This window comes from Syngnathus floridae, chromosome 4 (assembly GCF_059516105.1).
Source record: "Syngnathus floridae isolate MCC-2025c chromosome 4, RoL_Sflo_1.0, whole genome shotgun sequence".
In the NCBI taxonomy this organism is placed as follows: Eukaryota; Metazoa; Chordata; class Actinopteri; order Syngnathiformes; family Syngnathidae; genus Syngnathus; species Syngnathus floridae.
In genome coordinates this window covers 4,956,467-4,968,746 of record NC_142416.1, presented here as the reverse complement: position 1 = coordinate 4,968,746, position 12,280 = coordinate 4,956,467, and the positions used below count along the sequence as shown (strand labels likewise).

Sequence of the window (12,280 nt, the reverse complement as noted above, 5' to 3'; positions counted from 1 at the left end):
ACGTACTTCGGGACTTTCTCAACATATTCGTCTTTGTTTACCTCGATGGCATCCTCATCTATTCACGGAACTTCTCCGAACATCGCTGTCATGTCCGCCTGGTGCTGCAGCGTCTCCTGAAGAATCGCCTGTTTGTCAAATCTGAGAAATGCGAGTTCCACAAACAGTCTGTCACGTTCTTAGAATTTATTCTTGAGAGAGGTCAAGTTCGGCCTGACCCCAATAAGATCAAGGCCGTCCTGGACTGGCCTGATCCAGAGAACCACAACCGGGTCCAACGTTTCCTTGGGTTTGCAAACTTTTACCGCCGATTCATCCGCAATTACAGTCAGACAGCCGCTCCCCTAGCAGCCTTGACCTCAACCAAGATAACTTTCAGCTGGACTCAAGAAGCCAACGCCGCGTTCATCGGTCTAAAGGATAAGTTCTCACAAACACCAATCCTCATCCATCCGGATCCCTCCAAGCAGTTTAACCTGGAGGTTGACGCTTCCGATACAGGAGTGGGGGCTATCTTGTCACAACGCTCGGACACTGACGGAAAGCTTCACCCCTGTGCATTCTTCTCCTGACGTTTAACATGACCGCAATCGTCGGCAACTGTGAAGTTAAAGCTGCATGCAGCAGCAGGAGTCAGACGGGTGATTAAGCAGTGAGAGCAGCGTCTCTGGTGATTGCGGGTCCGGCACTGTTGGCACGAGGCCCAGCAATGCCGCGGGTCCAGTGACGCTGGGGTGGGACCCGATGGCGGCCGCGATTCCAATGGCGCCGGGAGGAACTCCAATGGCGGCCGCGAGTCCGGCGTCGTTGGAGTGAAGTCTGATGGCGGCTGCGGAGCCAGTGTCGCGAGAGCGAAGTCCGATGGCGGCCGCGGAGCCGGTGTCGCGGGAGCGAAGTCCGATGGCGGCCGCGGAGCCGATGGCAACGGGAGGAACTCCGATGGCTACCGCGGAGCCGGTGTTGCTGTTGCAAAGTCCGACGGCGGCAGCGGACCTGGTGGCGCTGGAACAAGCACCAGGAGAAGGACATGGATCCGGCGTCAGGGCGGGAGCTGGTGATGGAGGTTAGTCCAGGCACTGGTCGCTGATGTGGTCGGATCATTCTGTCACGGGTCGGAATGGAGCAGGGCGACCAAATGCAGCTTGGACCTGGGTTTATTAAGGGAAAAGGTAGTTGAAAGAGAGGATAAGGGGAACAAACTAACAGAACCAGCGAACTGACATAACTCAACTGACCGACCGACAGACTGGCTAACCGAAACAGAGTTGACAACAACAGGAACCAAAAAGACATCAATGATCCGACAGGGAGTGACGCACAGACAGGACTTAAATATGAGACAGGTAACGAGAGGCAGGTGACTGTGATTAGTACATGGATTGCGAGTTGACACAGGAAGGGAGGGATGAGTACACAGACGGACAGAAACCACGACAACCTACATATAATAACACAACCGGGGACGAGTCGTGACACATAGAGGAGGATTTACCAGTATTCAGTCAGATAAAACAGTGGCCCAGACGGCGTGTCACCTTCCTGCTTGAAAGTCTGCGCTGAGCAGCTGACGCCCACCTTTGCACGGATCTTCAATCGTTCCCTGGAGCTGTGTGAGGTGCCCTCGTGCTTCAAGAGCTCCACCATCGTTCCAGTGGCCAAGAAGCCCGCCATCCCAGGTCTGAATGACTATAGACCTGTTGCACTGACATCTGTGGTCATGAAATCTTTCGAGAGGTTAGTGCTGAACCACCTGAAGGGTGTCACGGGCCCCATGCTTGACCCCCTCCAGTTTGCCTACCGGGCAAACAGGTCGTGGATGATGCGGTCAACATGGGACTGCACTACATCCTGCAACACCTGGACACCCCAGGAACGTACACCAGGATCCTGTTTGTGGACTTCAGCTCGGCGGTCAACACCATCGCTCCTGACATCCTCCAACAGAAGCTCATCCAGCTCGCGGTGCCTGCCTCCACCTGTCAGTGGATCATCAGCTTCCTGACCAACAGGAGACAGCGTGTGATGCTGGGGACCATCACATCTGACACCCGGACCACCAATACTGGAGCCCCTCAGGGGTGCGTCCTCTCCCCACTGCTGTTCTCCCTCTACACCAATGATTTCTCCGCAGGTGACTGTCCTGTGAAGCTCCTGAAATATGCAGACAACACCACTCTCATCGGACTGATCCAGAACGGTGATGAGACTGCGTACAGACAGGAGGTGGAGCGGCTGGTCCACTGGTGCAGCCAAAACCACCTGGAGCTGAACCCGCTCAAGACCGTGGAGATGACAGTGGACTTCAGGCGAGGGCCTTCACCACTTCCACCCCTCACTATCCGCAGTAATACTATTCTCTCAACAGACACCTTCAAGTTCCTGGGAACCACAATCTCTCGGGACCTGAAATTGACCGGCCACATAGACTCTGTCCGGAAGAAGGCCTAGCAGAGGCTGCACTTCCTGAGACAGCTCAAGAAGTTCAACCTGCCTCGGGAGCTGCTGAAGACCTTCTATACTGCCATCATCCAGTCTGTCCTCTGCACCTCCATCACTGTCTGGTTTGGATCGGCCTCCAAACAGGACAAGCACAGACTGCAACAGACAATAAGGACTGCAGAAAAGATAATTGGAATCAACCTCCCATCTATCCAAGACTTGTACCTGTCCAGGACCAGGAAACGTGCAAGTAACATCTCTACAGACGCTTCTCATCCAGGCTGCAGTCTGTTTGAACTACTCCCCTCCGGACGACGTTATAGAGCTCTGTACACTAAAACCAGCAGACACAGAGACAGCTTCTTCCCCCAGGCTGTCGCTCTGATGAACTCACACCACTCTTAGAGTCTCAGAGTCATTACTGTGCAATAACATCCTGCTCTCCACACCTTTCTTTGTACTATGTGTCCTCTCTGCATCCATTGCAGCCTGGTCATCCTAGAAGAGGTACCCTCCCATCTGTGGTCTCTTCTCAAGGTTTCTCATTTCCCCCAGCTGGAGGTTTGAGTTTTCCTTGCCCTCTTGGGAGTTTAAGATCAGGGGATGTTTGAGAATATCTTCCATTTTTCACATGTCCTGAGTGTTGTTGTTAGTCACCTAAATGTTGAACAAAGGCTGTGATTTACCGAAGTCAAATTCCTTGTTTGGCACGCTCAAACATGGCGAATAAAAAACTCTGGAATCTTGAATCTTGAATATTATGCAGAGTGGGCTTGGTGCGTCAGAGTCACCTGTGGCAATAAATCCATATTTTAAGTAGGACTCCAGAAATTTTCTTTTAAATGCAGCTTTCCTTTCCTTAGAAGTCGTAGCCTCTTTTCCTTCCGTCTCTTCATTGGGCTTTTTTCCCTTTCCAAAGAAGCTTTCCAAACATCTCTGTTTCTTGCTCATATTTGCTTGCATCGCGGGCTAGACTGATGTGACATGTGACGTGACCGAGACGAGCATTGTGACCTGAACCGACGGATGAAATTGGGAAAGAATCGCCAATGTTTTTTATATTTTTCAAAATAAATTTTCACTCATTTTTGCTAGCTTTGCGGGCTCGACTGGGGAAGCATGTCACGTGAGTGGGACGAGCGTCTTGACCTGAATTAATTGATTGTCGATAATTTTTTTTTTTTTCTGTGCGGCTTGGCGGCCCGGTACCAAGTGACCCACGGACCGGTACCGGTCCCCCTGAGATAAAATACATTGTTGCATTTAATGGAGACTTCTTGTAGTAGAAGATTTTTAGACGCTTAGTTTTTCAGAGCATTTTCTTTATTTTTATGTCAAACAGGGAAATCCTGAAAATGTATCTATGCTGAAAGTTGATCAATTGCTCTCGTTTAAGCCATATGATCTGAAGGCAACGTATGGTTTTGACAGAGATGATCAGTATGTGGTTCCTGTGCATGTTTTTGTATAAGAAATGTGTCACTAAAGTGGTAACATGCTTTTTTTTCAACTTGGCAATTATTTTTGTAAAAAAATGTCCAGTTTTTGTGATGATGGATAAGACAGTTTTTGAGATCGCTGCAGTATTGAGCGGGGCAGGCAGTTGACTGAATGCCAAGGGTTCTTCGAATAAGAGTTGACTGTTTAGTTCAACAACACTAAGATACTTGTAAGAATCTTTGATAATACTTATAACAATAATAATAAAGATGTTATATTTTCAAGATGCTCTTGTGTGGACTTCACATTCCTGAAGTGTTAATATTTAACTTCAAACGTGTTGGATGTACACCACCCATAGAGTACATTCTCACTCTGAGTGTTCCATAATCAGCTCTGCAGAGTGCTCCAAATTACTTACAAGTATATCTTTTAGAGTCTGCGCACCAAATTAGTGTCTAAAAGTACTAGTGACAGAGTAGAATGCACATTAACAGGGTTCAAATCTGATCTTTCATTTGAGTACATAATTTACACTGTTGTCAGTGTTCACTGAACACCAAACTCTTGGACCTACGTATATATACACCGAAACTGGAGTTAAATGTACACTTATAGAGTACAATCTACACTGGGAATTTTGCTGTGTAGAAATTCTGTCCATAAAAGTTATGAACAGAATCGGTGACAAAGGGCAGCCTTGGCGGAGTCCAAATCTCACTGCGAATGAATCCGCCTTACTGCCGAAAATGCGGACCAAACTCTGGCATCGATGGTACAGGGACCGAACCTCCCTTATCAGTGGGCTCGGCACCCAGTACTACCGAAACACCCCCCATGGAACTCCCCGAGGGACACGGTCAAATGCCTTATCCAGGTCCACAAAACAGATGTGGACTGGTTGAGCGAACTCCCATGCACCCTCAAGGATCCTGCCGAGGGTATAGAGCTGGTCCACTGTTCCACGGCCAGGATGAAAACCACATTGCTCCTCCTGAATCCGAGGTTCGACCTCCAGACGGACCCTCTTGACGAACCTCCCGACGAACCATCCGTTTGACTACAGGGATAGTGTTTCTTTCCTTGAAAGCCTTATTCCGTTTTTAGGAAAGAACATTTTGTCGTGCTTTAGCAAAAAGCTCAACTTTGGTCTCATCTGTCCGTATAAAATTCTCCCTAAAGGGTTTTGTCTTCTCTCCATAAATGTTTGAAAACTCCAACCAGGGTGTTGGATAATAGTATGGTGACCATGAACATGGTAAATGGACTGCACTTATATAGTACTTTTTATCTACACCACATGGTGCCCAAAGCACTTTACAATGCCTCACATTCACCCATTCACACACACATTCAAATACCAATGGTAGGCTGATACCCATGCAAGGCGCTGCCAGGTCCACACTAGAACATGTACATGATCTAACTAATGCATTGGCGCTGCAGGCAGTGGTATCTGCAAGTAAAAAAGACACATCGATTTAAACTTAAAATTACAGTCTTAGTAGGAAAGAGGCAAGAAAAAACTTACAGCAGAAAAGTTACAACCACAAATAAAAACACTGGATGATTAAACAGCTGAAGAAAAAAAGGCAGATGAACAAGGAAAACAAGCTTGAATCACAACAAAAGAAGTTTTACAACAGCTATAATTTAAATCTAGCAAATTTACTCTGTGCTTTGGTGTGTATGACTGAATGTGAGTAGCAAGAGTCCATTAAAAAGGACCTATGTGGCACATAACAAGGCGAGGACCCGCAATTTTACCACAGGGAACTCATGCACACAGATACACACACAAATGCACGTACGCACACACACACACACGCACACACATGCGCACACAGTTAAAAAAAATAAAGGCAACACTCAATTCCGAATGAAATATTCTCAGGTCAGAGTGTAGCTAGACAGCATAGGATGGTGGTTTGTAGATTGACTTTAGAGGTGAAGAAGAAGAAGAAGACAGTCAGAGCTCAACAAAGGATCAAATGGTGGGAGCTGAAGAAGTAAGTTTTGAAATTAAGTGAGAAGGTGAGAGAAGAAGTGGATGGTGGGGAAGCAATTGTGAACAACTGATAACGTACCGCAGATGTGGTGAAGGGCATAGCGAGGAAGGCACTGGGTGCGACATCTGGACAGCAGAAGGAAGACAAGGAGATCTGGTGGTCTGTACGATCAGCACCATGGTCAGCTCTATTCGTCCATGTGCTCCTCTCACTGTTATTTCAACACCCTGGTCAGCCCCTTTCTTCCGCCTGCAAGTAATCAGCACTCATTGCCTGACATCTCTTCATCACCATACCTTCTCCTGGCTCTCCTATTTACACCCTGCACTGGCGGGTCCGTCTGCTTTGCCACATGTACGCCTGTTACCGTTGTTTTCCCGCTCTGTTCCCTGACTACTTTTCACCTGATCCGCTGTGTAACAGTACACCTGCTTGCTTGCTTGCTTGCTTCCTGTTTTTTTTTTTTGCTTTCTCTGTTAGATCTGACCTCTTGTCTGTCCCAGACTACGAATCTGCCTTTCCCTTGTCTGCCTCGACGCTGCACAATGCTCGCCAACTGGCTCGCCAGCCTGCTTCGTGCACCGGGCGGATGGGCGGACAGACAGATAGACAGATTGCATTGGTACTGCATTTATTGACCCCAGGGGGAAATTCAGTGTCCAACAGTATCCATACCCAAGAGTGGTTACATAGAAGAGAGGATCACAGATCAGGTGGCATGCACCGGTAACATAGAATTAAATAAACAAACAATAAATATCAGTCATGTTAAACATATAATTAACCCAATATCATGTCTGTGATTGTCCCCCGTGTTGAGTTATGTCTCACAGCATGCGGGAAAAATGATCTCTCTCTCTGTCTCGCCCCCCACCCAACCCCCCCCCCCCCTCCCCCTCCCCCCCACATGTGTGTATGCGTGAGTGTGTGTGTGTGGGGGGTTGGGGGTGATGTCCATGTGTGCTCATGTGTATGATGTTGCTCTTTGCGGTAACACAGTAAAAAAAACGGCTCCTAGTCTCTGACTGGTTGGCCACCCCTGGTCTATAACACCTCCCCGTTACGCCCAATTTTACCTGGGCCAAGTCAAGCAAAATGCCAAAAGAAAGAACACTCCACCCATACGCACAGTTAGACTGAGCTTTGTGATAGACTTGCACTCAAAACAAAAATAGGGCCCACTCAATAATTAGCTGTCACTGATTCAAGAATGTAATTTGTTTATTGTTACTTGGTCATCTTTGTGTCGTCCTCATACCTGGTTAGTTGCTACTGAGTACTTTCAGTGTGCAGGTGTGTCGGTGAATAATAAATCTATTCTGTCTATTCTGTCTATTGATGAAAGTCCTTGTCACTTTGAGAAGTTTTGCTTGTTGTAAAAACTGTCTGGTCTTTGAATTAGTATCCTAAACTTAATATTTGGGAGCAAACAGTTTCCATCCATCCATCCATCCATCCATCCATCCATCCATCCATCCATCCATCCATCCATCCATCCATCCATCCATCCATCCATCCATCCATCCATCCATCCATCCATCCATCCATCCATCTTCTACCACTTATCCAGGGTCGGGTCGCGGGAGCAGCAGCTTTAGGAGGGATGCCCAGACTACCAGCTAATTCCGGTAAAGAGTCCAAGGCGTTCCCAGGCCAGCTGAGAGACATAGTCTCTCCAGTGTGTCCTGGGTCCTCTCCGGGACCTCCTGCCGGTGACATGGCCGGAACACCTCCCCAGGGAGGCGACCAGGAGGCATCCTAATGGGATGCCCGAGCCACCTCATCTGGCCCCTCTTAACGTGGAGATGCAGCGGCTTGACTTAGAGTCGCTCACGGATGACCGAGCTTCTCACCCTATCTCTAAAGGAGACCCCGGACACCTTGCGGAGGAAACTCATTTCAGTCGCTTGTATCCCGGATCTCGTTCTTTCGGTCACGACCCATAGCTCATAGGTGAGGGTAGAGGCGTAGATCGACCAGTAAATCGAGAGCTTCGCCTTTCTGCTCAACTCTCCATCTAGACAGACCGGTACAGAGTCCGCATCACAGCAGACGCTTCACTGATCCGCCTGTTAATCTCGCGCTCCATCCTGCCCTCGCTCGTGAACAAGACCCCAAGATACTTGAACTCCTGCACTTGGGGCAGGATCTCATCCCCGACCCAGAGGGAGCATTCCACCCTTTTCTGACTGAGGACCATGGTCTCAGATTTTGAGGTGCTGACCCTCATCCTGACCGCTTCACACTCGGCTGCTGAGGTCACGGTTTGAAGAAGCCAACAGCACCACATCGTCTATAAAAAGCAGAGATGCAATACTGAGGTCACCAGACTCGACACCTTCAACGCCTCGGCTGCTCCTATCATAGCAAATGCCAGAAAGTTAAAATCCCAGATATTTGATGACAAGAGTATTAATTTTACACTTTGGTGTCAAATGGACACAAAGTACACTTGTCAGGTTGCACCTCTATAAATAGTGTTAGTGTAGAGTTATTGAGGAGTTTATTTTATAATGATGGACTCCTAGAGTGTCTATTTGCTTGATTGAGTCTGCATCAAAAAATAGGTTTTGATTTCATCATCAGCTCTCCAAGCCCTCTCATTGGTTGAATCGAGTAACGTGTTTTGAGCTCTTCTGCATATCTCCAGCAATGGCGCACTAACCCACGATGGCTAGACAAAAACTCGCTGCAGCAGATAAAGTCTAAAGTGAATAAATAATGCAAAATATCAAGTATTTCAACCCTCAAAAGTAACAGGGTAAATAACTAAAAACGCTCACGTCTACAGGCAACCACAATTTGAATTTAGTTTAGCTAATGTGATATAGCAGTTGTAAAGTCAGTACAAATGTTAAATTTATCAGAATTGATATTGTGTTTGTAATGTTAGCCATTACACACAATTGAATGTTATTGCCAAAAAAAAAACACATAATTTGTTTGTTGGCTATCTTTAAACACACGTACTAAAGAAAACACATAAGTGGTTTGTTGGTCTTAAATAGCGTGACCAGATTTGGTTTTATGAAAAAAATACATGTTTTTGGGGGGGTGGGGCTTGTGTCCAAATAACAAAAAACAACATATATACAATAACAAAAACATATTTACACTAACAAAAACACGTGTACACTGGCATTTTTTAGTTTTATAGTGGTGCTTACTTACTTACTTAGGCCCATCACTCCCCGTGGAGCATAGGCCACAGACGACTCTTCTCCATTTAACACAGTTTTGGGCAGTCCTTTCTGCCTCCTCCCAGCTGATTCCAAGGCCATTAAGTTCTGCCTCAGTGTCCCGTCTCCAGCTGTTTTTGGGCCGTCCTCTCTTTTCTCTTCCCCTGAGGGTTCCAAGTCAGGGCCTGGCGTGTGTAGAGGCCGGTTTTCTCAGGGTGTGTCCGATCTATCCCCATTTTCGTCTCAGGATTAGTTTCTCTACTGGCTCCTGTCTTCTTCTCCGCCACAGTTCTTCATTTCTGATTTTGTCTGGCCATCTGATTCTGAAGATGCTCCTCAGACAGCAGTTGATGAAGGTTTGTATCTTCTGCCACGTCCTTTTCATCCTTATCCACGTCTCTGAACCGTAGAGAAGGATGCTTTTCAAGTTGGAGTTGAAGATATGCACTTTAGTTGTTGTGGCTATTTCTTTGGAGGACCAGATGTTTTTTTAGAATAATGAACGCTGCTTTGGCTTTGCCTACTCTCGCAGTGATGTCGCTGTCTTGCCCCCCTGACCATCTATGATGCTGCCGAGGTAGGTGAAGGAGTCAACCTCCTGTATGGAATTTCCCTCTACTGTGACTGGGTTGTTGGTTGAGGTGTTTATCCTCATCAGGTTGGTTTTCTTATGGTTTATCCTTAACCCCACCCCAAGAGATGTGGTTGCTAGTTTGGTAGTCTTGTCCTGCATCTGATTGTGGTTGTGTGATAGGAGAGCCAGGTCATCCGCAAAGTCAAGGTCGTCTAGTTTTGTCCAGAGGTTCCACTGTATGCCGTTTTTCCTGCCCGTAGTAGTGGTCTTCATGATCCAGTCTATGACATGAAGGGAAATAGGAGGCATCCCTGTCTAACACCGGTCTTAACCTCAAAGCTCTCCGACAATTGGCCTGTATGTAGAACCTTGCATGAAGGTAGGTGCTTTGGATCAGAGTAATGATCTTCTCTGGGATCCCATAATGTCTCAGCAGTTACCACAGTGTTTCTCTGTCTACACTGTCAAAAGTGTTTTCATAATCTATGAAGTTTATGTATAAGGGGAGTTCCATTCTGTTCGACAATTATGCGCAGGGTGGCAATCTGGTCCGTGCATGATCTGATACTCTGGAAACCTACCTGCTGGTCTCTGAGCTGGGGGTCAACTGATGTTTTCAATCCCTCCAGTAGGATTCTGTTGAGCACTTTGCCAGGTACAGAGAGAAGCATGATTCCTCTATAGTTGTCACAGTTGGTGAGGTCTCCCTTCTTTGATATCTTGATCATGACTCCCTCTCTCCATTCTTCTGGATTTTTTTCTTCCTCCCAGACTTTAGTAAAAAGGGTGTGGACCATGTTGGTGGCCGTCTTCAGGTCGGCCTTGATTGCCTCTGCTGGTATTCCATCCGGTCCTGCCGCTTTGCCGTTCTTCAGTGTCTTGATGGCTTTCCTAATCTCTGCTCTACTGGGTTTATCACAGCTCATAGATAGTATTGTCACAACTCGTCCCTGGTTGTTTTATTATATGTAAGTTGTCATGGTTTCTGTCCATCCGTGTACTCGCCTTTCCCTTCCTGTGTCAACTCACAATCAATGTACTGATCAGAGTCACCTGCCTCTCGTTACCCGTCTTGTATTTAAGTCCTGTCGGATCATTGTTGGTGTCATGATGTCTTTTTGGTTCCCGTTGCTGTCACCCTGCTCCATTTCCATCCGATCCTGACAAGTACTGCCTCTGCTGGTGGAATGTCCGGCAGTTTGTGTGGAGCAGGTTGGTTCAGTATCTCCCGGAAGTGTTCAGCCCACCTTCGCCGCTGGTCCTCGGTTGTGGTAAGTGTGTTTCGCTGTAAATCTTTTACTGGCTTGTCTGACAGCTGGAACTTGCCTGCTCGCTTCTTGGCTATCATGTAGAGGTCTTTCAGGTTGCCTTGCCCCATTGCTGTTTCTGCTTGTTGTGCCAGGTTGTCTATGTAAACCGTTTTATCCTTCTTTATGCTCTTCTTCACCTCTTTATTGGCATGTGTGTACTCTTCCTGTGCCTTTCCTTTTGCTGTTCTTGTTCTGCTTGTGTTCAGCTTCTCTTTCTTGTCCTTTCTTTCTTTCAGTTTCTGGAGTGTTTCCACAGTGACCCAGTCTTTGTGTCTTGTTGTCTTCCTCCCCAGTATTTCTTCACAGGTGTCCTATCATGCCTTCTTAGAGTGTTGCTATCAAGTCTCCACATCCGCATCCACTTCATCATACTGCTCCTGTAGTAGTTGGTACCTGTTGGTAAGGGTGATCTGGAATCCGCTTTCTACTTCTTTATTCCTGAGAAGTCCCACTTCGTATTTTGTTGTTGTGCTGGTGGTTGTGGAGTGCTTCTTCAGACGCAGTTTTATAGTCATCAGCAAGAGGTGGTGGTCTGATGCCGCGTCTTCCACTCTCATTACTCAAACATCTTGGATTGACCTCCTGAACTTTCGGCTGATGCATAAGTGGTCTATTTGGTTGTCCGTGATGTGGTCTGGAGATCGCCAAGTGGCCTTGTGGATACGTTTGTGGGGAAAGATGCTGACTCCCATGACCAGCTGGTTGAAGGAGCAGGGTCTGCAAACCTCTCTCCATTTTCATTCATTTGCCCCAGCCCATGGCCACCCATGATCTCTTCGTATCCCGTGTTGTTGGCTCCAATTTTGGCATTGCAATCACCCAAGAGAATGGTGATGTCTTTCTTTTTCTGTCTGTCCAGTACAGCCCGTAGTTGGTGGTAGAAATTGTCCTTCTTGTCCTCTTCTGCATCATTTGTTGGAGCGTAACATTGGATGATGTTCAATTTGATGTCTTCCATCTTCGTGACGAACTTGGCGGTGATGATCCGTGAGTTGACCGGTTACCAGCCAATGAGAACGCGTTGTGCTGCCGGGGCCAGCATCAGAGCGATGCCTTCTGTGTATGGGGTGCCCACTTCTGTGTGATCAGAGTACAACACTCTCTCTCCAGATGTTAGCCTCAGCTGCCCTGTCATTAGCCACCTCGTCTCACACAGCTCCAAGCGAGAGATGCTGTAGTTTCTCATCTCTTGTGCTACCTGGACTGTCTTCCCCAGTTTGAACATTGTCCTGATGTTCCAGGTGGCGATTTTGATGGTTAACCTGGGGGTTAGAAGGGGAGTCGGCCTGGCAGCTTCCGTACGGCTTTCACTGGCATGCGTCACTCGGC

At 47.4% G+C, this 12,280-nt stretch overlaps 1 pseudogene; it reads right to left on the bottom strand.

Moving 5' to 3' along the window:
- Positions 1-608: 608 nt before the first annotated feature.
- On the bottom strand, positions 609-12,268 carry LOC148398604 (uncharacterized; annotated as a pseudogene).
- Between the last annotated feature and the right edge of the window lie 12 nt (positions 12,269-12,280).